Raw genomic sequence first — 26,765 nt, forward strand, 5'->3', positions numbered from 1 at the left:
CCGGATGCGTTGTCTCGTCTCTTTGATTTATCCTCTTCCTCTGAACCAGAGGAGATTATCCCTTCGGGTCGGGTAGTTGGTACGTCCATTTGGGGAATAGAGAGGCTGGTTAAGCGCTCCCTCGCTCGTGTCACTGTTCCGCGTAATGTTCCCAGGGGACTTCTTTTTGTCCCCGTATCCACACGACGTGCTGTCCTTCAATGGGGACACACATCTAAATTGACTGCCCATCCAGGCGTTCGGGGCACCCTCTCGTTTATCCGCCAGCGCTTCTGGTGGTCCTCATTGGAGCGTGATGTACGTAGTTTTGTGTCCTCGTGCGTTACGTGCGCGCAGACTAAGGCTGGTAATTCTCCTTCAGCCGGTCTGCTTCGGCCGCTACCGGTGCCTTCACGTCCCTGGTCCCACTTGGCCCTTGACTTTATCACCGGTCTTCCCCCGTCGGCAGGTAATACCGTTATTCTCACGGTGGTAGACCGCTTCTCGAAATCAGCCCATTTTATTCCACTCGCTAAACTTCCTTCTGCCAAGGAGACCGCCCAGATCCTGGTTGATCAGGTTTTCAGGCTACATGGTCTTCCCACTGACATAGTGTCGGATAGGGGGCCTCAATTTTCGTCTCAGTTTTGGAAGGAGTTTTGTCGTCTGATTGGGGCATCCGTTAGTCTCTCGTCCGGTTATCACCCCCAGACTAACGGTCAAGCTGAACGAACCAATCAGATTATCGCCCGCATGCTACGCAGTTTCACTCACCAGAGTCCTGCGTCCTGGTCCCAGCATCTTTCCTGGGCCGAGTACGCCCATAATTCGCTTCCTTCCTCCGTCACCGGACTGTCCCCTTTCCATTGTTGCCTCGGTTACCAGCCGCCGCTGTTTGCTTCCCAGGACTCTGAATCGAACGTTCCTTCCGTACAGTCCTTTATTAGTCGTTGTAAGCGTACCTGGAAAAGAGTGCGGTCCGCCCTTTGTCGAGCTAGAAAGCGCATGACCATTGCCGCTAATAAACGCAGGATTAAGAGCCCTCGCTACGTTTGCGGTCAGAGAGTGTGGTTATCCACTACTAATTTACCTCTCCAGTCCGAGTCACGCAAGTTGTCGCCCCGTTTTATCGGACCTTTTCGCATTTCTAAGGTAATTAATCCTGTCGTTGTTAAGCTTCACCTCCCGCCTAAATTACGTCGAATTCATCCTGTGTTTCACGTCTCTTGCGTTAAGCCTGCCATTCGCCCTCCCTCCCGCCCTGTTCAGGGTCCTGGTATGGTTAAGGATATCCCCGTTTTTAGGGTTCGCTGTATTCTGGACATGCGCCGTCGGGGACGCGGTCATCAGTATCTGGTTGACTGGGAGGGATACGGTCCAGAGGAGAGAAGCTGGGTTCCCTCCCGGGACGTCCTGGATCCTTCCCTCATCTCTGATTTCCTCCGGTCTCGGCAGGTGCCCCTAGGAGCGCCGGGTGGCGCTCGTTGAGAGAGGGGTACTGTTATGATCCTGGGTTTTCCTTTCTCTGCCTCCCTCTTGTGGTCATTCACGCACGCACTCACTCATCACGCTCATTCCTACTCATTATCTCTCACAGCTGTTTCCCCTCCCGATCTATTTCCTCACCTGTTATCTCTTTTTGTCTTGATTGTCTCAGCTTCTTAAGTCCCTCTCCGTCTTGGTCTAGTTGTCGGATTATTATTTCTGCAAATGTGAGACGTTGGTTTGTTTACCCGATCTTGTCATATCCTGTCCAGTGTTTGTGCTCATTTTTTGACTGTGCGCAGAGTACCTGTTCGGCGCCTGGCTGTTTCTTCCGTGGTCTTCCTTACAAGGAATCATCCCTCTGTCCTCGTGGGATCCTGAGTTATTTCAGCCTTGTGGCAGTCTCTGTTTTGGCTCTGTTTGCCTGACGTTTTGTTCAGTTTTGCTTTTTGAGGACTTTTTCCTTTTGTTCCATTAAAGACCGTGAACTGCATCCTCCCTGGTTTCTTCATCCTCCTTTCGCATAACAGAAATGACCTTTCACTACACTATAGATAATGCTTTACAATGAACTCGGTTGCACTTTATTTTACAGTATGTGCACTTGCGTGTACGTACAGTGAACTTACATAAGTACTGGGTAATATAAGGTAACTACTTGGATTAAGGTTAGGTTCAGGGTTATTACCCAGTTATTGCAATTAACAAGTACAAAGTATCTTTCACAGTTGTGTTCAGTTTGTCTTAGTTATCATGGACTTTTAGTTCATTTTCATTCATTCTCATGTGTTCCTTTGTTTGATTTTCCCGCCACTCATTTGTTACCATGGTCACCGTCCTTATGAGTTTGTTTTGGTTCAGCTGTGTTCAATTAATCATCTTGTTTGAGTTTGTTTAAGTTGTACCTTCACATTCATTCTCTGTCCGGTCGTGTTAACATTATGGTGTGTGTTTGTCTTCATTCTATGGATCGCTACCAATTGGATTGTTATAAGTAAAGTTACCTGTTTGAATCTTCATCTTCTGTGTCTACGTTTTCCTACCTGCACGCACCCGTTACAGTATGTACATGGGGAACAGGACTTTAAAATAAAGTGCTACCATGAACTCTGTTAGAGAGCTACAAACGGCAATTTATCTGTTTAATAAAATACCTTTCTTGCCTGTTGAGTAATAAAAACGGGCTTTTACAACATTTCAAATCCCTCAGTTCTCGCCATCCCCGAAAAGCCAAGCCAATGCTGATTGTCGTTTTATTACAAGCTGTGTCATGTTCTCGTTTGCAAGCAGACTCTCCTCTGTTTGGCGTTTTTTTTAAACGGGTGATTTAGCGTGCTCCATGCCGACCCTGTCTTGCTTATTGTGATAACTAACCTATGGCACTCCCACACCATATATGTGTCAAAGTAGCCAGAGCAACTTTTCTCTATTTGCGGATATGATGAAATACGCACAGTCGAGTTAATTTTTCCACGAAAACCATCTCGCTAGGTTTAAAATATAAACACTGGCTTACCATACACCCTTAAAAATAAAGGTGCCAGGAAGAACCAAAAAGGGGTTTTCACGGCGATGCCAGAAGAACCATTTTTGGTTCCCTAATGAACTGTTTTGTGAAAGGTTCTTTTTTTCTAACTATTTTATCGTCTAAACAACCTTTTGAACCTTTTGTGCATCAGGGTAAGACAAACCATGTATCAACTCATGATGTATCAACTCCAAAAAAAAAGTTGCATAGTGCACCGTTAATTATAAATAAGTCACTTTGGATACAATCATCTGCTAAGTTTAAATATTTAAATATACTTATTCATTCGGTATAGCTAAATATTGTGTGAAATAAGTAAAAAGTCTTCCATGTGCTTCACGTGCAGAGAACTATTTGTGTGTTCCTAGGTCTGTGTTCCAAATCAGTCATTTATGATGTTCCACTGCAGTCAGGATGCTGCCATATAAAGTAGCTGTCTATAGGCTGAAGCAGTTTTGGAAGCCTTTTTTTAAATGATTCCTTTGGCTAAGGAACAATGTACACTGAGGTCAGATACACCTTTCTGCCAAACTGTCCTTTTAATTTGAGCCACCGATCAACCCACTCACATGAACATATAAATGTAGACAGAAGAACATCTTGTTCAGTCCTGCTTGGACTGGAAGTCAAATCTTATCATGCCACCATCCTCCAGAAGAAAACCAGAAGGCACACGTATGTTGTGAGAGCGTGCTCTTCATGGTAAAACCTTTGGAGCAGGTCAGTATGCAGGTGTGATGAAGTGTGACATGAAGGAGCCTGTCTATCGGTTGTTCCGTTGGCATTCAATGAAAGGAAAAGGCAACGCTGAGTCACAAGGAATTTGAATCGGTGCTAAGGAGATGCCAGCAGTGCAAGAGGCCCGACTCTGTTTGTCTGTAATGCAATGATGGACAGAGCAAATTTTGTTTACTGTGTTGGTGGAACCAGACAGGGGTTTGCCCGCAGGGAATTCTGTCCTCTCTTTTTTTTCTTTCCCCTGGTTCCGTGGTAATTTTATTTGTAGTAATTTCATCAGAACTTGAGTAGCTGTTTGTAAATTTTATGTTTTTGCTCCATGAGTGGGTGTGTATGTGGCTGGTTATGATCATAAAATTAGGCTGACATCATATTCAGTTATAAAACATGACTGCCGGGCATAAATTATTTTCCTTTCAAGCAAAAACGTGCTTTGGGGGTGATATATATTTAAGTCATTTTACATTAAAATGAATAGCTTTAATCTTTTAGATTTTAATTGTATGAACGCAACCTTATATGTAGACTACTTTCAATTAAACCCAAGATTAAGTAATTAGCTGAATTATTCATAGTAATCACACTTGCTTTTAATAACACACTGGGTGGAAACTGTGACGTGAGACAGCCATTAAGACTGAAGAGGTCTGCAGGACTTGTTCCTTTTTTCTATAAAATCCTGTTTCAGCCTGTGACATTTACCTCATGTACAAACCACCGAGAACATGTGTGCATGAAAGCGTTTGAGGTTAAAATTGATAGAAATAGAACAACAAATATATATCTGCCTCTGAATGATCACCTCGTGTATTTCAAAGAATATCTTAAACAGTATTTTTGTTTCATGAAGTTTTATTGAAGACAAAATGTTGATTTTCTTTGCGAGTTATGAAACAATTACAGTGACGTCTTTCAGTATTTTTGTCCTAGTTTCAAGTAAAAACTGTGAAATATAAAAATTGTTTGCAGCACTGTATCTTTTTTTGTTTGATTTATGTTTAAAAATACAAATGAAAGAATATAGTTAATTTAAATGAAAAATATTTAGTTTGTAATGATAAATATTTGTATTAAATCTCTTATTTAAAAGATGTTTAGTAATTTGAAATGTTGACACAATTGCTCTTTAGGAACTCTCTTTCTTTAAAAAAAAAAAAAAAAAGACCCAACAAGAGTTGTTTTGAAGACGTCCGCCCTTGGCTTACCTGAAATCTATCCGCTCTTTACCACAGTCTCCTTTCAGAGCACTCAGAAATTCCCCAAATTAATTCTGGCTCAATTAATCCCGAAGCGGCTCTCATTGGACAGCAATCATTACGCTCTGATGATCTTAAGGCCATTGTCACTGTGGCACTTGAAGGACTCTTTTGTGAACAGAAAGAATAGGGGGCAAATCAATGAAGCTGCAGAACAGAGCCAGTGAGGTGTGTGTGTCTGTGTATGCATGTGCTCCTGTGGATAGTGTTTCGGGGTCCAAGCAACCGTGAGTGGCGTTGATTGACGTACAGAGTGAAAGACCCTAAACCCTATAGCTTTGATGATTGAAATGAGATGGGTATCCTTTATTTGACAAAGCTAGTTGGGTAGTGGTTTGTGTGTGAGAGAGCTCCCCATTGCTGTTATAATTTTTTTTCCCTTTGGACTTGACTGACAGTTGTCATCCTGCTAAAACTTAACAGTCTATACACACTCTAACTTATATAGTTTATATATATATATTTATTTAATATCAAATATATTATAAATTCATCTATTGAGCAGATTGACTGAATATGACTTAACATGGACACCCTTTATGAACCTTAATGAACCATTAGGATGCATGTAGATCATGCAGATCTGACAGTTTCTTTTGATTGACAGCTGGCCTTTGCAGTACTCTGCATGTGAATGCACACCCCCACAGTCTGGGCTTCAATGACGGGCTCCAGAGCTTTCTGTCTGGCCTCTAAACCTTTGGCCCCTTGCGGGGCACATGCAGTCTTTTTTCCCCCTGGAGTCCACTGCATGGATCCCTGGGGCTCTGTGTGGCAGGCGTAGGTTCTGAACATGTGTTTGAGAGAATGAGAGCGTGAAGGACGAGCGAGGCCCCTGATCCCAACTTCCCCCGCAGGGTATCTGTGTGGAAACAGAGTGTGTAAAGTCTGGAGAAAGACAAGAGCCCACTCAGACAAATGTCATGAATTTCACTGACAGGGCTTCAAGAGGCTTTCTTTCTTTCTTTCTTTCTTTCTTTCTTTCTTTCTTTCTTTCTTTCTTTCTTTCTTTCTTTCTTTCTTTCTTTCTTTCTTTCTTTCTTTCTTTCTTTCTTTCTTTCTTTCTTTCTTTCTTTCTTTCTTTCTTTCTTTCTTTCTTTCTTTCTTTCTGTCTGTAATTTATACAAATCTTTGTTGGGTCTTTTTACATTAAATGTGCTCAGAATAGTGGAAGAGCTTTGTGAGGTGGGGTCCGCTGGAGACGAGCATCTCATTGTCGTGTCTTTCTAGGTGGATGTCTGTTTTCACAGCTGATGCCTTTTGCTCAACAGGGAAATATATGGCGTTGTTTGTTATTCAGAGACAGTTGTGGTGCTGTAGTTGAAGTTCTTATTTATTTTATGAAGGAAATATGTCAGTGCTGAGTCCCAGTCAGTCCCAGTCATGCAAGTGCATGTCCAGCCACAGATATCCATCATGGGCTTAGAAGTCTATGCATATTATTAAAGCAAGTATTTTAGCACATGGGTTAAAAAAATGAAACATAATCTTTAATTTTTATCTTGGCAGTTCTAAAAACATCCATAATCTTTGCATGCAGGCAGTGTTGGGTGTAACTAGTTACTAAGTAATTAGTTACCCTTGAAAAAGTATCCTTGAATCAGTGAACCAGTCGAGGTCGATATAGGATTTAGAAAGTAATTAGTAATAAGTAATTAGATACTTTTTGGAGAGAGTAATTCGTATCTAATTACACTATTGAAGATGTAATTAGTAACTAGTAATTAATTACTTTTTTAGAGTAACTTACCCAACACTCCATGCAGGTCACATCACTGTGACATGCCCCTATTCTGAATTCTGAGAGATTTAATCTTTGGCAAAATTCCAAAATGGCTCGTAGATACTGCCATGAGTAATGAATATTCACAGAGTGATGACTCTTTTCTTGTCGAATGGCGTGGGAAAACGCATGGTTGCTTTATGAAGCACATTCATTCTCTAATTTTTTACTAGTGACATATACATGTTTCAACATCATTTTTATGGGCCATTGCTCTATAGCAGGGGTGCCCAATCCTTTTCCTGGAGATCTACCTTCCTGCAGAGTTCAGCTCCATCTTTGCTCAGCACACCTGTTTGTAATTATCTGGTGTTTCTTAAGATCTTAATTCGCTGATTCATGTGTGTTTTATCAGGGTTGGAGCTAAACTTTGCAGTTAGGTAGATCTCCAGGAACAGGATTGGGCACTCCTGCTCGAAAGTCATTATACCTGCACATAGTTTTTTATGTGTCAGTTTGGATTACACGTCATGTACTGCAACATGCATGTAATTTTAACAAATGTTGGCTTTCTGTTACACCTTTTAATTTGCTTTTGTAATACAGAGCAGCATCTAATTTTCTCTTCTTTTTTCCCCGGAGGGAAACAGAACAAACTCCTCCAGATGTACCTGTGACATCATAGCACCCCTGTAATTCAGATGAGTATATTTTCATTCTATCCCATCACTAACGCAGTGCGTCTGCATTTTAAACAGGTTGGTTTGGTTACAAATGGTGTGAAGAGTCTGACATTTTCATCTAATTAGCAGTGTTCTGCTAGAATGGCTGAGGATCAGAAAAAGTTGTAGTAATGTCTTGTGCATAGTCGGAAAATTACTGTCTTTTATCTTCTTGATCACTGTTTGCACACATTTTCATCACGGCATATGTAACGGCAAATTCCAGCTTCATTTATACTATGCACCAGTGATTTTCCATCCACCTACGTATTTATTATCTGGGATTAAGGGTGATTTTTAAGTAATAACTGAATCAACAAAAGATTTAGCTGACTGATTCCAAATCATTTTGTTCTGGCATGGTCATGGGGAATTGCTGGTTATAATTTTGGCAATGCAGAATAAATTGACAGCCAAATGTTGACAGTTTAGACATACGAGATAGCAGTAACATGTACTCAGGTAAGAAAACACTGAATTGGACAATGAAGCTGTTTAAATAATCCATTCATTTACTACGACAAATTGTGCCTTTAATCAACACTGTAAAAAAATTGTAGTTATTTTATTCTGAAAAATTATTTAAAAATGCTACAGTGAAAACCTGTTGATTATTTCAGTTACTAAATACAGATACAAATGATATTAGTTTTGACAGGAAAATATATTTTTGTTTTCTGGAAGTAGAACATATGAATTGCTTTACAATTCATGGAGACAAACAAATTCCAAAATTTTACTGTAAAAATACATATAGTTAGTAATAGTTCACATTTCAATATGTTTCAGAGCAGAGGCTGGAGGTGGACAGGAGATAGGAGGAGTCAGCAGAGAGGTAAGCCAAAGTGGAACTGCAGGAGGGAGGAGCCAAGACAGAGTCTGAAATGTCTTACTGGGCGGAGCCTGGGCGTCGACCAATGGCAGTGGTGCGGGATGAGGTGGAGACCCTAACGAAGCCAGAAGGACAACAGCCCAGGGCGACATTGCAGGCCTGGAGGGCTGAGGTGACGTCATTGGCTTGAGTAACAGAGGTGGAGGCGGGGGCCTGGCAGAACGGAGAGAGCGAGGACCACGGTGGAACCGGAGGGAAGGAGGATTGAGGCGCAGCTGGAGGCCTGGAAGTCTGCAGCGAAACCAGGGTGACGAGAGACCAAGGTGGAGCTGGAGGGACGACGGAGCCCGGTGGAGCCTTAGTGATGGCAGACCACAGCGGAGCTGAGGGAGCGCAGAGTCAAGGTGGATCCAAGGGCTGAGGGTGGAGAGCTGGGCTTGGTGGCCGGAGGTGTAGATCTGCATCACAGAGCCGTGCTGGAGCCAACGAGCTGGCAAGGATCAGCGACGAGGGTGGAGATGAAGAGCTATGAGACACCAGTGGGGCAGGTAAGTTCGGAGAATTTGATGAAATCAATAGAGATGATGGTGACAATACTGTATGGTGGGCAGGATATTGGGTGGGAGCGGGTCGTCCATGACAGAGAAGGGGAGTTGGCTGGAGAGAGACGAGCTCCGTGGTGAAATTGAGCCAGCACTCCTTAACTGGCTCATCTGAGAACTGTGTCACTGGACCTGACTACTTGCTGGAACGGGTGCGGGGACCTGCTCAGGCTCCAGGTGGGTTGGCTCTAACTCTGGGCATAGAGGGGGCTCAAGCTTGTGGTTCGCAGCGGGCACTGGTTCGGGCTCAGACTCCGTGGCGGGTATGGGTGTCATCACTGGGTTCGTTGCAGGAGGTCTCTCTGTCTTTCCAGGATGCTTCTGGCTGGGACAAAGTGTTTTCTCTGGACTGGGCATAGAGGTGGCTGCTGGAGGTGTTGATAGTCCTGGGAAGTCGGAGATAATGGTGTTGTTGTCCTGAATGACTCCCGCGGTGAGGGAGGATTCGCACACCCACAAGGCGTAGTGAACTCGATGAATGGACGGAGATCCTCCCCCAACAGCCGCTGAAACGCAGTTTCAGAATTTCATCGTCCCAGCACGCCACGTGATAGAGTTCCAGGTAATCCTCCATTTAATCCTCTAGCGACCAGCCGTCTTGTGAAATGTAGTCCTCATAATCCATTTCTTGGGACGGTTCTTGTGTCATAACTGATGTGGTAGTTAACAGAATCATGGTGATGAAGATCAAATATTAACTTGTTTTAATCAACATGAAGAGAATACATAGACGAAGGCATATAGCAAAATAACATTAACTACTCACATAAAAACGAGAACTGACAATGAATTGAATGAGAGGGGTATAAATACATGGGGAAACTAAATGACAGACAACTGAATGTAATCAGCAACCAAGGAGACTAACTAGGATGCCATTAAGACTAAACTGAACTAAAGCACATAAAACAAACACACAGTAGAGAGGCATTTAAATCGACTAAAGAAAACTTTTTAAGACTAGATAAAACAAAGAAAAAAGGCTGTTCTCTTCCTTTTTGCCAAATAGGCAGGACTTCAACACCTATAATGTACTGGGCATATTGCCTTCCAAGGCCACTCCCACCAGTATGATATGGATATACTTGACTAGAGTCAAATACTACCTTGCTTTAGTAGGAAATACTTCTAAGCAAACTTTTAGGGTAACACTTTATTTTATGGTCCAATTCTCATTATTAACTAGTTGCTTATGAGCATGCATATTACTAGGATATTGGGTGTTTATTAATACTTATAAAGCACATATTAATGCCTTATTTTACATGACCATATTCAACATCCCTTAATACTACCCAATACCTAAACATAACAACTACCGTACTAGCTATTTATAAGCAATAATTAGAAGTTTAAGGCAAAAGTGAGAAATGGACCCTAATCTAAAGTGTGACCACTTTTAGTTATAATGGTGTTGACTTATTGTGGTGGTATTGTTCTTGGGTGAAAGAATTCAAAGTGTAAACATTTAGCGGGAGTGAGTTTTTCAGTGAAAGATCCAATTATGTAAACAGCAACTTAAGTAGGCTACAAAGAATCATAAATATGGAGAGAACGCAGTGACAGAAAATCATGTAGTCAACATTTCCATCTAGATGACTTACTAACACAATGTTTTATGCCAAACGGAGGGGAAAAACTGATAAAAACTGCCGTTCTGTCAGTTCCGCCCAACCCCCGAAGCAAAATGCTGTCTCGTACAGGTAAGAAAGCTGTTGACACAGTGTTCTATTTTTACTATAGTGCTGTTTTTTAATAGTAGAGGGTACAATGCAATTTTCACTGATAAACCTACCATTACAATAACTGTGTCTGTTCTGTTAATACCTCTCTGTTGATCTGACTGTCTGTTGGTGGGGATACAAAAATGCAGAAGTAAAATATGTAGTTTCGACAAAAGCCCTGGATCTTTTGCATCATCTGGCGGACCTTTGCTGACAAACAAATGTGAATTTCTCGATCCAGGACGGGTAACACAGAGAACGAGTAAACATTGTTCAATTACATATACCGAAATTGTAACAATACAAAGGGGGTTGAAAATCTGCAACATTACATTTTAAGTTTATTAGCCATGGTTCATGAAAAGGCAAATTTTAATGAACTTTAACCATCATGTGTCCTTCTGTTTTACCACCAGTATACTGAGGTGTTTATCAGTATATTTGTATTAACCAGATTTTAGATCAAATAGGTTTGTATAGAATTCTAAATTTTTTACCATAAATTTTAAGTTTATTAACAGTGTTTGTTAATTTCACAAACACAAAAAAGCGTCTTACTGCAGCAGAGAGGCTATAACAGTGTTTCCCTTGTTTCTGCCGCTTACAGACACACACAGCCAGACAGCGCCTCATCCTTTGGCTTTTTTTCCTCCTTTTCCTCGTTTTCTGATCATTAGGGGAAGTCCCGTTGAGTAATGCATCATGGGAGTAGGTGGAGTGGTTGAAAAGGCTAGCAGCAGGCCTCACACACTTTGACTGGTAAAGCAACTGGGCTGGGCTCTTATACTGAGAGTTTTTGCTCTTGGACTCCGTCGCAAACTGGAATTTTCCCATTTGTAGATCTAGATGGAGAGGAAAGAGAGTATGCAGCATAGGGCAAAGAGTTCACTTAATTTATAGTGCTCATTATGAGAGGGACTGTGCAATATGACGCTATGTGCAGTGTTAGAGTTGTAGTACAGCTGAAATGTTGACATTTTGAATTTAACGGCATTGAGACTTACTGGCACAGGTTTTAAGATCTGGCTCATACATCCCTCCCCTGGAAATAAGGAACAGCACATTAAAATTGCACAATGAAAACCTTTTTTTTTTTTAATGCCCAAGACATTTTAAGCTACATGTGTGGTTTTGAAACAGCATTATTATTGAAAGAATTATGACTGATTATAGTTTTATTATGAAAGGTGTTTGCATTAAAATACCAGAGTTGAGAAACAGAATGGAACTATTTCAGACCACCAACCACCATGCATTCGAACAAAGTACTTTCAAGCTAACATTAGTTGGAATGTCTCTTCTCTGTGGAAATTGTTAAAAAACAAATAACCCCAGAGAAGAATCATTAACAAACTTCATTATTAAAGAGGAAAGGGAGATAATGCTGCAGTTTAACATAGATGGATGGGGAACTTAAAGGAGGATCAGGCTGAGTGCTTTTAGATAATTGGTGGAGTTCCAATAAATCTGTAGCTTAAAGCTTAACCCTACGGAGTGTCACTTCCTCTGGTGGATCTGTAAATTCACTGAATGAAACGTGGTTAGGTTTCAACCACTTTATACAATATATTGTCCAATTTGTATATAGATTCCACTAACCAAAAAATAATATTAATTGATCACTCCAATGTATCATAATTGTTAAATTATTTAGTATTTATTTTCTAATAAATACTAAATATTAGATATAAATATAATCCTTTTATTGTTATGTTTAGTAGGTATTAGCTATATTTTTATTACAAAATTATATGATATGACATGCTTTTACATTGCTTTAACTCATCAAAATCAGTTAAGCAATTTTCAATTTACTTAAAATTACTTAAACATCCAAGTTGATTGTGCTTACATTTTTTTTTACAGTGTATAGCTTGCTTATCAAGTAATATTATTAATTTTGAATCAGTTATAAATAAAATTATTATAATATATATACAATCTCTCATCATGTATATATCAAATGCTGTCACATCAATATATCATATATCATATCAAATGCTGTCACAATATATTAGGTATGCAGGTAAGTGTTAATTTAGTCTAGCACAAGGAAAAAGGTAATTTTGCCTTGCACAACAATTTTAGATGCTTGAGAGATGCTTGCCGCTCCTCGCGGTTCTCTTTTAAATCTCTTTATACTGACAGGATCCCACAATGCTACAGGCTAAATATAATTGGGGATAATTGATGTACATTTGTATGAACAACTTTTAAAATCCAGTAAATATTACATTTAGTTCTTTTACTGTGATTATGATAAATGAAACCTTTCTAAATGAGTAATACTTGTCTAACTAGACAGCAAGGCTGCAAGCTGTTGAACACTGTGAGAACATTTGCTGTGAGTGTGTATGTGTTATAATAGGGCTCCCGGTGTGTTCTCAGTGGATCAGGAGAGGACCTTTCGTTTCCGGAGGTACTCAGATCTGTGAAGAGTGACAAATCATAACAGTTAGGGAGGCATTTGACCTCCTGGACCCCTCCAATTAGACCCACGGGGTCAGGTTTACACATTAGCACTCTCTAGATATGAGCTACATCACAGAGCAAAGCCATTTAAACCGTTTTTATCTTCCTTTTTCTCACTTTCATGCTCCTAATCCCCGTCAACGATGGGCAAACCGACTTCAGTTAGGGATGCACTGATATTAAAATGTTAGAGATATCTTGTTTAAACAAATAAAAAACGAAAACATAAAAATAAATTAGTAAGTAATGTAAGAATAAGTAATGTTGAGTATTATTCAATTACTTTTTAAAGAATAACTCAACTGAATGTTAGGAGATGGCAAATGTAATCTAAATCTAAAAAAAATTAAATGAGTACACACTTTTAAATAGGGTTGTCCAACATACCGTTGTTACCAGTACCAGTCAGTAAAAAAACTGATAGTACAGAGTACTGGGTATATTCGGTACCGGCTAACAAACACGCTCATTTCGTGTTTGTTTCTATGTTACAAGTGTTGAGTGTTGTAGCCAATCACAATCATATCTGTTGAGCGAGTGTGAACGCAATGGCCTATCAGAGGTGCTAATCAGTAAGTTAGTCAGAATCCACTTAACCCAGCTGAAGGTTTTGTTCAACGCGAGCCGCACTCTTGCAAATCCTTTTATTATAACCAACAAAATGTAAATACAATGTAAATAAGAGATTCATTGTACAATTAAGACAGCATTTTTATTATAACAGGCGAAAGTGCCGAATTCAGTGAGCTTGTGCTTTAGAGATTGACAGCCTTACTTATTATAAAGGGAGGCTCCTCTCTTGCTCTGTTTATTACCCATTCACAGTCTGAAAAACAAGTTTAGTTTTTCTTGCTGCTAAGTGCATATTTCTGGATTGACAACCAAATTTAAAAGCATGATGGAATCAAAAACTGCGATGATTGACAGTGATAACCAATGGACGAGACGGAACGGGACAATTATTTTTAAAGTGCCTAAATTAACACAGCAGTTTTTGCTTCGGTACTGAGATCAGGACAGAGAAACATACATTTTTACTGGTATAGATACCGATTACTTTTATTTTGGTTCCATGACAACCCTACTTTTAAATATCCAATAATGGACAGAACCGAACTAAAAAAAATTAAATGTTGACTGTCAGCCGATAACCGATATTGCATCCTGGATGTCTCAAAGCTATAGATTTACGGTTTATTCATTTTGGATTACACTTTTAAAAGTGCATTTGATGTATACTTTTTTATCAGTATGTGTATTCCTTATGAGTCATATTCATAATCTTGTGGTTGAGCCAGTTAAACTATGAACTAACTGTTCACCTGTGAAGGAAAATCCCTGGTCCCTGGTATCTCTTCTCCTTTCTTAAATGTTTCTTTTTTGGCAGTTGTTCATCTTGAAACATGTAATTTTACTACCCTTGTGTTTGCAGACATTTATGTAAGTCAATATGTTTTGTCTCATCAGGATTTGAGTTAGCAAAAGACTGTTGCAGTAGCATCTCCGCTGGAGCTAATGCACTGATAAACATCCTGTTAAGTCACACAACACTGAGCTGTGTTTGCCGTGGTCTTTTTGTGGGTAAGGTGCTCTGATAAGCAAGGAAAGTATTTCCCAACAGCCTGTTTGAAAGTGATGCTAATCTGTTTACAAACAGTCCCAAAAGAGAATCCGCAGGTAGCATGGACAAACAGTTGTGACAGATGAGATGCTTCTCAGGTTCGCCCTGGCCTCCATCAGTAAACAGGAAACCGTAGACCTCTTGACCTGTCTAAGATCCTACACGCTCTTCTCACGACTCCTGAGAAGCCGTGATTCAAGAGACAAGTATTAGTTACCTCTCATCTGTTGATGTGATGTACTTGAATGTTTGATCATAGCATTAGATCGGATTCGGAGAGGGTAATAAAGCCTCGTCTTGTATGTTTTGCCACCACGATTTTTCTAAAATGCCAATCCATCTACCAGGGAAAAGCTGGTTTCGGCTATCAAGTTAAGTCCATTGTGGAATGGACTTTAGCACAAAGTAATAATGAGACGCATTGTTTCTAACGTCAATATCGTGGAGAAATCCGAGTTGTCTCAAACCAATGATTTGTGCGCACTTCCGCAGCAACGAAAACGTTGGCAGCTGAACAATTGTCCCATTGAGGTGTGTAAGAACCTCCGGGGGCATGCAGAGGTCAAAAAGTCAGGCCCCCTGCCGACCGCCTTTCCCAGGCCTGGATTTTATCAGAGTTGGGGATCACAACACAGCCTGGGAGAATAGGGAACCACTTCTGTTGTGGAACCACCCAAAATGACAATGGACCCCATTTCAAAGACATCAGTTATTGATATTAGACAGAAATGCGTATGTTGATGTGAAAGAAGTCTTAACTTTAAAAGGATACTTCACCCCCAAAAAGTATTTACTCACTCTCATGTCGTTCCAAACCTGTGTGACTTTCTTCTTTAAAACATAAAGGAAGATATAAAAATGTCCCTTTTGTGAAAGACAACGGGGTCCAATCGCTCAAAAATATTTTCTTTTATGTTCCAAAAAAAGTTACGACATAAAGGTGAATAAATGACAGAATTTTTGTTTTGGGGTCAACTGTCCCTTTAAGATTGAAGCATTTTCTATATTAAAGGGGTCATGAATTGATAAATCTACTTTTCCTTGAGCTTTTGATATAAAAGGCAGAGGCGGACAGTAGTAAAGTATTTTTCAAGTAAATGTACTCTTTCTTTCTTTTCTTTAGAAAACTTTTACTTCAATACATTCCAAAGCATGATGTCATACTTTTTACTGCACTACATTTCATAAATGAAAGTTTTTTACTATATATATTTTTTTTTTACCTTTAATACTTAATTACATTAAAAATGTAGTACTTTCTGAACTTTGAATTACATTTACTTGAGTAAAAGTAAGAAAGTACTACATTTTTAATGTAATTAAATATTAAATGATATTCAATATGAAACGTTGTGCATTAAAAAGTGACGTCAGAGAGGAGCAAAACATCGCCTCAACGGAAGAAGAATAAAGCCTTGTTCTGTAGTCCCGCCCACCGTTTCGCACATGGTAAATAACATAGGCCTGTGGAGCTAAACCGGATCGAACTACCAAGCAATAAACATGCCATTGAATATTACAAAATATTGTGCAGTGCCTGGTTGTGGAAGAACCAAGTCACTGCATAAGCTTCCTTCTGATTCCAATATTAGGAATGCGGTTGAACTTTATTTTTACTGAAGTTCCAGCTCAAGTGGGTAAGACATTTGTTCGCTTCATTTCACCGCGGATTCGTTTGTAAACAAGAGACTGGATTTGGAGAAAGAATGAGATTAAAAAACAACAATGCTGTGCCTTCTATATTGGATCCGACAGGAATGGTGCAACACACTAATGTGAGTAAAAATTTTTTTTTGTGACTGTATTGCATTGCTACAGATCGTTTGATATCTACTGATTATGTGTACGTGTCTAACTAAACATAATTAGCAATAACTTACCACGCTGTAACAGGCTGGAGTATCCTTTGTATTTAAGGTGTTGTTGGTTCATTGTCCTGCGATTCGGGATCAGACTCGAACCTGTATGGGCCCCAGGGCTTGCAAAATCGCTAGCCCGACATCCTGGGGCTAATGTGCTTTCCAGTCGGGCTTCCAAAATATAGGAAAATAGCATATTACTTATTCATTATGATGTTTTTGAAGTTGACCTCAGACAACAGTATCAAAAATTTAAAAAGCCAGTTCATGACCCCTTTAAAGAGCCACCTAGACTTTGAAACAGAGAGTGCAACAGAATTGTTACGGAAATAAAAATCCCATTAATTTTCTCCAGAGGGGAATTGAGTTTTAACGATAACTTATAAACCATTAAAAACAGACCTTGTTAATCGATGGTATACATTTGTTGAAATTATAAGCCTGCATTTTCAACTAATTTTTTTAATTAACTTTTGACAGTGTAAATCCTGGTAAAAAACAACATTATCCATGATTCTGCAAAGAAATTTCCACCGATCACAACAAGCAAATCATCTTCAGCTCTCAGATACTTCCATGAAGCAATTTCCCAAACGTACAATATTTCCTATATACATAATCCACATTTTTAAATCAATAATATTATATTTATTCATTGTTTTTAATTCGATTATATCATTCAAAATGCTTCTTGGGATTGTAGCGCTTTCCCTCATTGAAGCTGTTAAGTACACAGTCTTTTTTCTTTCTTAAAATCAAAGTTTGTAATGTTGCGATTCACCTCATTGCTGATTGGTTTGGTTCATGACTTATAAATCTTTAATGCAGACTTTAAAAAAAGAAAGAAAGTCCTATGGGAAAATACTTCCAGAACCAAGGCCACTGAAAAATTTGATGGCCACTGTTGAACTCTAAAATTCCAAATCATAGTGTTACCATGGTAGAAAACATGGTACTATATTGTAAGAGTAAGGGGAAAAAACAATCATCAGATTAGTGGTCTAGATTGTGGTGCTCATATGGGAAATGCAATCTAGTTTTATTCCCTGATCTATTTTCACATAAATTCCTGTCATCTCTCCACCTTATCATCCAAAAAAACAGATCTTATCTTCTTGTAACATAGTTTTGTTGTAGAATTTAACATTTGTCATGATGTGAAAAGTCCCTCAACCTCACAAATTACATTTTGGCTTTTCGCTTGTGTGTTTCCATCCACCCAGAGGAATCCTGTCAACAGACTGAACTCGCTAGTGTGTATTTATTTCATTAGTAGCATAAACCGTCACTCTCCCTGTCTGGCTTTGGATCGGAGAGGAGGGGCTCATCTGTTGGACACAGGAGGATGGGAGTCAGTGAGAAAGCGAACACAAACCAACTATTAACGTCTAGACGCAACATAAAACCAAGCAAATTCTAATAGCAAGCACTTGTGGACTGTCAAAGTCGACCTCTGAAAAGTGTGAGGGGACTTGCACTTTTAAAACATCTCCACTAATCACCAAAGGCAGCAGAAAAAAACCACACAAACCAAACTTGGCTTCAGGTCACTTGAGATGTCTGCTAGTTTGGCTAGTAAGAGTTCACCGCTGAAAGAGCAAGAGAGAGAGAGAGAAACAATGGGCGAACCAGTGAAGTGTTTTTGTTATTGCGAGTCCTAAAATGCATTACTATTGTTTTTTTCTTTTTTTTTAATTTACGGCCACACAGAGAAAGTGCTGGCATGGCAAATTGAGTGGGCCGATTGCTCTTTTCCTCATTCTTTTATCCACTAACGACACTCTTTAATGACCTCTGGGCCTTGGCTTGGTTAGAACTCCTGAAGAGAATCATTTTCCCCATGATTGCCTCTGCACTGAGGCCAAACATGAATTTCATTTCCAAGAGGTCCCCCACCCATCCTAAATGTATATCTCCATTAATCTGATGGACTTGATAGACCTGATGCACGCCATAATGGTGCCATATTGAGGTGACGTGACACTCTGATCCAAATAAGCTAAGCTGTAAATGGACTTAAAAGAACCATTCACCCCAAAATGAACTGACCCTCGTGGTGTTCAAATCCTGAATGCATAAAACACAAAAGGAGAATTTTTCATAGCTATTTCTATAATGATAGTTACCCAGTCTGCCAAAAAGGACAAAAATTCCAATAAAGTACCATAAAAATATTTAATTTATAAGTCATTGAAACTTTTTGGGATGCTTTTTGTTAAATGTAAAAAAAAAATGTACAAGGATACACGCACACAAACGTGACAATGTATGGGTTTAGTATGACATAAGGGTGAGAAAAATTATGATATAATTTAAATTTTAGTTCAACTGTCCCTTTAAGATAAGTGCTTTTATAATGACCTTTTGGATACAAACCTGACTGTAACCACTTGTTTGGATCACATTCGAAATTTTTATGAGGACCATTTTTCCTTGTTTCAGTGTTCTCTTTACCACTGAACATGAGTTGCTGATGTGGAATATATTGAGTAAAATATAATTTATTAGCATTTAATGACATTAAGTTATTAGGAGCTGTAATTCCTACTAAAACCTTTTGCATCTTGAACTGCCATTGGAAAAGCTATTAGAGGGCATGTTGATACTCCAAGCTTTTGATCAATTTAACGCATTCTTGCTGAATAAAAGTGTTGATTTCTTAAAAAAATATATGGATATCTATTTATCTATTTGTTCACCATCCCTTGCAAATTTTCTCTTTCTCTCTCCCCTCTCCATTTTATTCTCCTCCCTCTCTTTTGTGTCTAACCCTGAAACAGAGAGCGCAGCTCTGCTAGGTAAAGAGGAATGAATGTAGTTGTTTCTCTGAGGAGACTGGAGGTCTGGCTCGCTCTTCAAATGGCACGGTGTTAGTTGGGGAATGTGCAATTATGGAGCTCGGTCCTTTGATCCCACTTTTTCCATCAGGCCCAAATTGTCCTCACATTGAGCACCGCCGTGTATCCTTGGGCACTCTCCTTGCGCAGGCTTTCTTTCATGTACGCCCCTTTGGAACTCGAAGCATCCCAGTCTGAAAACTGAGCTTTTCCCCAGCCATGCTCCAGTGCTGGAGCGAGCCACGCTTTTGTTTCGTGTGTATGTGTGTGTGTGTGCGCACACTGGAGTGAGCGGAAGGCAGAATTGGCACAAAATTGGGTTTAGCTGAATGTTTCAGATTGAGAAGTATGCGTGTTGTATAGTATACTGCGCTTGAACTACTGATAGCATTCAGATATCTTTGTTTATGCACATTTGTACGAAATTCTAGATGTTCAACTTGTGGTATAAATCACTCCACACTTTTCATCCATGTTTTCGTGCATGCAGATAATGCGTGCTTGTCTGTTTGCGTGTACGTTTGTGTGAGTGTCACACTCTTTTTCACTGATTCTTTCCATATGCTCCAGTACGTTATCTATGCTTCACATAATAGCTTCCACCTCTAGGGGATTAACCCACGAAGTTTATAGACTTTCTTTCATTCTTTGCCCCCTCTTTCTTTTTTCTTCTTCTTTTTTTTTTGCCCAGGTCTAAATTACTAGTGGCAGGCGTAGTGTCCGTTAAGCTTTGGGACCACAGCTGCATGCTCTCCTTCTGTACTCTGTGGGTCGCCTTTTCTTGTGCTAATGGCTCTGTACAAAGCCAGGGCACCTGGATGGTCTATACCACCTCCGCGGGGCACTGCGTTCAACTCCCATCATTCCATTGACAGGATGGCATGCTCTATCAAGGCCACATGCTCTTTGTTTGTCCTGACATGCTCAGTCAGTAATCGATAACAATATATTAGCAAAGGAGTCTGATAGCAAAAGCAGTTAGAGGTCTGCCTTTAAAGTGCTACATTTACTGTTGGGTATCCCGTGTGTTCCTGGTACATATTTTTGGTCACAAAACATGCATTTGATTGATGCTTATGTAAGCACATTTAGACCACAGATGGCTTCAAGAAGCAGTGATTTTGCGGTGTCTGCCACTGGGGTTTGCAGATTCTCAGCAATGTCAGATCTTTAGCGAATATCCAACAGAACAAGTCACATGTGTTTTGACACAGTTGGCATAATCATAAAATTATCATGAATCGATAAATGTATTTAATTAAATAATTTAAAACAATACACATTGACTCTTCATCACCAGGAATGGGAATTGTATTGTGTTTTATATATTGATAATGATAGTGGTTCCAGTGGCTCTTAGCAATTATGGTTTCATCAACAACTATATTCAGTACATTTGAAGAATACATATTTTTTTGGAAAAAGCAAATGCATTTAATTCCATCAGCTGTCTGTTGCTAAATCAAGAGATGTTACATTTTGGAAAGAGTTTTAAATGGCTGTGCTGTATGTTTTGCATTCACTAAAAAGAACGTCTCATTTGTTCGGCAATCAGATTACACTGGTTTTGCTGTATGTTTTTGATTCAGTAAATGGAATCGGCTCATAATAGTCATTTGTTTGGGAGTCAGATTACACGGGTTACGCTTTGCGGTGTACTTTAGATTTCAGTATTGTTTTTTGGTGCACATGAGTAGTGAATGAGTGTAAGAATGCATGTTTGACAACTGTTAGTGGAATTAGAACTTTTGAATAAGAACTGGATCTCATTTCCCAACCAATGTTGTTATTGATAAACTAAAACTGACAGTATTTAAAATGGTTTTCATTTATTATTAAAAAATAAATTAATAAAAATAAAATATAGATATTAGAGGGATTGTTCACCCAAAAATAAAAATGACCCCATGATTTACTCACTCTCAAGCCATGGTGTATATGACTTTGCTCTTTCATACGAATATAATTGGAGTTAAAATGTCTTGGCTCTTCCAAGCATTATAATGGCAGTAAATGGCAGCACAAAAAAGGGCATCCGTCCATTATAAAAGTAATCCACACGGCTCCAGGGGGTTCATAAAGACTTTCTGAAGCGAATTGATGGTTTTATGTAAGTTACGTTTTTTTCGTAAATTGAATACGGAAGGCAGTCTGGCGGAAGCTAGATATTTTACATTATAACATTTTAAATATAGCTATTTTTCTTATACAAACCCATCAATTTGATTCAGAAGGCCTTTATAAGGGCTTTAAAGGGAAAAGAAAAGTAAACTTAAAAAACGTCCAATGGCAATTTGAAATTATGTCTTGGCAATTAAATGGAATAAAATAAGTTAGAGTGCTAAAGCTATATAAAAAGAAATGTAAATATAAAAATAAAATCTAATTAAAAATATAGATGAATACTACAATATTATATAAATAATATTATATAAATAATACTAAAACTCTGTTCCCAACACAGACCATATGTGATTCTATATCTCAAAGCATTATCTGTCATGGTTTTTCTGAGTAAACCTAATGGAGATTTGTAAATTTTGTCAAGATGGCCTTTTTCAAAACTTATACTTCACAGAGTTGCACATTTTAAGTCCTGTTGGTCAAAGTGGTCATCTTGCATACATTGGCAAGACAGTACACTGACAGTGACACTACAGTGGCACAGTCCTCCAGGAGAAATCTGGGGTTGAGTTGCTTGTTTAAGGGTGTAGTTTAGTTTGCCTAGTTTGTTTGGTCCAAAAAATTCAGTCCTGGTCCACTTAGCGTTCAGATTGGTATTTTTTTATCACAGAATCAAAAGAAACCGAACCTAAAGGCATAGGGATACGTTCATAACCTGATTAGTTGGCTTTTATGACGTATTGCCTATTTTGAGACTGAACTTACGGACATCCAAAACGATGTTGTGTGCTAGGATAAATGCACTAGTTGTATGTGCATAAATGGTATTTTGACCAGCTGAGAACTTGTGAAGAGCTTATAAAATGTGTAAAGTAGACAAAACAGCGGCAGGAATCCCTCCTTCACACACACAAACAATCTGCTGTAAGTAGACGCGGTTCTGGCTGTACCAAACTGTGAATGCAACATCACGACTATGAAAAGAAAAAACTATATGCGTGAGCATTTTAGGGTCTCATCTTACTGTTTTTGGTTCGTTTACATTTCGTTGGTCTGTGTTGCAGTCATATATCATTTGAATCGCACCAGAAGCAGACCGAGACCCATCTTTTCAGAGGTTTCGGTCCTCTTGTTTGGTGCGCATCATAGTTCGGATGGCAGCGTTCACACGTTTAAATTAACCGCACTAACAGTGCTATCGCACCAGGGTTCGTTTTAATTGAACCAAACATGCCAAGTTTGAACAGACCCTAAGTTCACAGTGATTATGGGCCCTGTCCCAAATGGAACCTCCTCGCAATCTCCCTCTGAGTCCACACTTTCGTGATATAATGACGCTTTGACTGTCGAGTAGAAGTCTGTTGCGGTGCATCAAACGCGCATGTCGGCCGCAAAGGGGTCACTCGCGAGCAGCCTTCTGAAACCTAAAATGACAAATGGGACTCCCTACGGTCTTTTGGATTTATCAGACACCCGCAGAGCCAGGCATTGTAAGTCCACAGGACCGCAAGTGCACATGAAGTGTGCCATTTGGGACAGGGTCATGGTTTGCTCCTTAAAGGGATTGAACCTTACCAGCCCAGTGAAACTTCCAGCTTAACCATCACACCAAACCCAGCAGAGTTCATAGCGGATAAGGAGTTAAAACTTGAGGTATTCACTTTTTTTAATACAGGAGTTACAAACAGTGTGTTGTCTGAGTAGTCTCGCTGCTTTGTTGGTAGTATGCACATGGTAGTCAAACCCACAGGACCACCTCACAATAATGGCCTTGTAAAATATGAAACGCATATTGTCATTGCAGTTTTTATAGTTATTTCATCAGAGATGTCTAGGTTGTATAGACATTAAAGTTGTATTGCATATGAAGTACATGCAGATGTGTTTCAAAGGTGCTTTGTACGCTTCCAAAGAGTTTCATTCCTTGCTGCTTGTTTCTGCATGATGAGAAGATACGAAGCATCAGCCACTTGGAAAAACACAAGGAGCAGAACAGTTGGCGATGATAAACAATACCACTTGATGGCCAGCACAGCATTCTGTACTGAATCATATGGCAAACTTTTTTGACAGTCATTTATGTATTTTCGATTTGATTGCCAATGCCGTAAATTTCCAGCTCTAACTATCCTCATCCAAAAGTTTGAAAAGTATGTTGTGAAGTGGCCAAGTCGTGCATATAAATCTCATCGGGAGTTTAAGATTACTTTGTAAGGCATTGCATGTGCTGTTAAGCATGAGCACTAGCTAGTGTTGAGTTGAATGGCTTTTTTTTTAAGAGCATCTCCAGTTCAGTAATTTTTGTCCAGATGGATTGCTATTTGAAGGGAGTGTTCTGTAACTCGATGTGCCAGATCACAATTTTCTGTAACAAAGGTTAATAACGTCTGTTGGCTATCATTTCTTCTGTCAGGGTGTATTTTTTTCCATACAGTTGGCTTCTGTGTATTTCCCCCCCTGCTGAGCTCCTCAAAGCTTTTCGAGGAATGCATCCAGGGAATCTCTCCTGATATACAGAAGAGCTCAGTTGGGGCACTTATCCTCTTTGTTTAGTGCTGAACTAACTGAATGTAACATACAGAATCTGACCTGTCAGAGTAACATAGCGGTTTCGTTTCACATACACACACTGAAGTTTTAATGTAAGCCGAAGGAATGCTTACGTTTGCAGTCGGGAGGAAAATGTATCCTAGTACCTCAGTCCAGCACTCTGGAGGATTGTGAAATAGAGTATTTTTAAACACAAGAGCTCTGGCTGTGGAGGGAAATGTTGCTTATTCACCCACTGTTTCAGAACTGACACCTCAGCAGTCAAACACACAGATCCTGGCTCAGCAAAGCCTTTAACCCAAAGTCTACACTACTTTGAAGCCCAACAGAATGTATCAGCCTTTTTTCTCCTCAACATAAGTGTGACAAGCAGGGCGGGCAAGAGCCATGAGAGAACGGTGCGAGGCCGGTGGTGTGATTCCAAATGAGCGCCACCTGCGCATCACACCGGTCTCATATCTCTCACGGAGGAGCTTGGATGCATAAAAGGGGGAGCGACGTTTTACATTGCGTTTAGTTTATGTTTTATTATGTGTGCACAGCAGCCATCCGTTACTTTAATTTTGTGTTTATTTATTAAAGTTGTCGAACATTCGCCGGTTCCCACCTCCTTCTTTCCATAACAATGAACTTTGTTATATTGGTGCCGAAACCCGGTAGGAAGGAGGGAAATACTGTTGGAAAGCCCTTGCTGATGAGAGGGATCTCGGTGCTGAGGAGGTCGGGCAGCACGGAAAAATGAAGACCGCGAGTGGCTGCCCGAGGCGGTGGTGCTGGAGCGATGGAAGACCCGGTGGGATGGAGAGCTCGGTGCAGTGCTCCTGGGTCGAGGTGGGGTGGCTGCCGTCCGAGAGGGAGCAGAAGAGGATCGAGCCGTCCACTGAGCGTCCAGTACCATCGCAGCACAGCACCGCGAGGAAGAGCCTCTCAGTTGGTTGAGGACCGAGCGGCAGTGTGTCCGGAAATCAGAAGAATATTTTTTTTCTCCTCTCTCGTCTCTCGCTCTCGTCTGTCCTTACGAGTAGGGGAGTAGAGCGCAGTCTCGTGGGTAACCCCCGCCAGCGAAGGGCGATGGGGGTATGTGACAAGCAGGGCGGGAGAGAGCCATGAGAGAACGTCACGAGGCTGGTGGTGTGATTGCAAGTGAGCGTCACATGTGTCACACTGGTCTCTCCTCTCACGGAGGAGCTTGGATGCATAAATGGAGGAGCGACGAAAGTGAAGGACGAGAGAGGACCAGGCCTGGATTTTACGTTGTGTTTTATGTTTTATTATGTGTGTGCGCTGCAACTGTCCGTGAGGGGCTGCCTGCGTTACTTTCATTTTATGTTTATTTATTTATTAAAGTTGTTGAATGTTCGCCGGTTCCCGCCTTCTTCTTCCCATAACAACGAACTTTGTTACAATAAGCTAGGGATACACAAAATATCAGCATCATGATTCCTCACGATTATTGACCAATATTAGTGATTTCATCATTATTGTTAGTAACATATACAATTTATTCTTTTGGCTAATAGGATATTTAAAGGTGCAGTGTGTAGTATTTATGAGGATCTATTGACAGAAAGGCAATATAATATATATAACTATGTTTTCAGTGGAGTATAAATACCTTACATAATGTACTGTTATGTTTTTATTACCTTAGAATGAGCCATTTCTATCTACATACACCGCGGGTCCCTTTACAGTGAAATCGCCATTTGCGCTGTCATGTTTCTACAGTAGCCCTAAACGGACACACTTCTCTACAGAGCGCTAGTCACTCTCCGATGATGACATTTTTGTCCTGTGTAGCTTCTCTATGTGCTTTGAAAGGGAGGGGTGTGCGTTGGAGGATTGCAATTCACAACCTCACTGCTAGATGCCGCTAAAATTCAAACACTGCACCTTTAAGTGTGATATTTAGCAGATCTCGAAATGAAAATCCATCTTTCTTAATTCATACTTATAGCATTTAAAGTCCCCCTGAAATTATAAATGACATTTAGTTTTTTTGCTGATAGTATAAACATGTTAGTCTCGTTCACACTTCTAGTTCAGTTTGTTTGGTCCGGACAAATAAATATTTTTTTGTCCTGGTCCACGTTCACAGTGGCCGAACCTAAAGGCACAGAGATCTGTTCTCAATCTGATTGGTCAGCTATTATTGTATATATTTCATGATGGAATTTACCGAACATGGTGAATTCCATGTTCTGGAAGACTTGTCATATCTGTATTGCAGGTCCTGCAGAAGGGTGGAAGGTCTCAGAAGCGTCCGCTGCTGTAGTGAGCAGTATGGTGTATGTCAGCTGTCGTGGAGCGTTAAGCGACTGGTGGAATGTGATTGAAGTGGTAAGCCTGGCGGTGGACCCGTGTTGAAACCACCTTCCTCTGGCCCGCTGCCAACCCCAGCTGCCAGATCCTACAGGGAGGTACGACCCTGACCCACAAAACCCAAGAATTAAACATCAGTTAGGGTTTCCCACTGAGGTGTGGAGTGCTTTTTCAGACATGCTATCTCACACCGCTTGGCAAACCTTAGCCATATACATAAAACCTGTGATTTACCAGTGCTGGGGCTAAAGGATTTTATTGTTGTGTTAGATGCTTATGGTTGAATTGATTTTTTTGGACTTTGGACTTATAGGCACTGTGATCTGATACATGGTATGAAAGCCTAGTGAGGATTGGTGGTGGTACATGGTGGTGTTAGTCTGGGTTGAAC

The sequence above is a fragment of the Gobio gobio genome (assembly GCF_949357685.1).
Source record: "Gobio gobio genome assembly, chromosome: 18".
NCBI classification, from domain to species: domain Eukaryota; kingdom Metazoa; phylum Chordata; class Actinopteri; order Cypriniformes; family Gobionidae; genus Gobio; species Gobio gobio.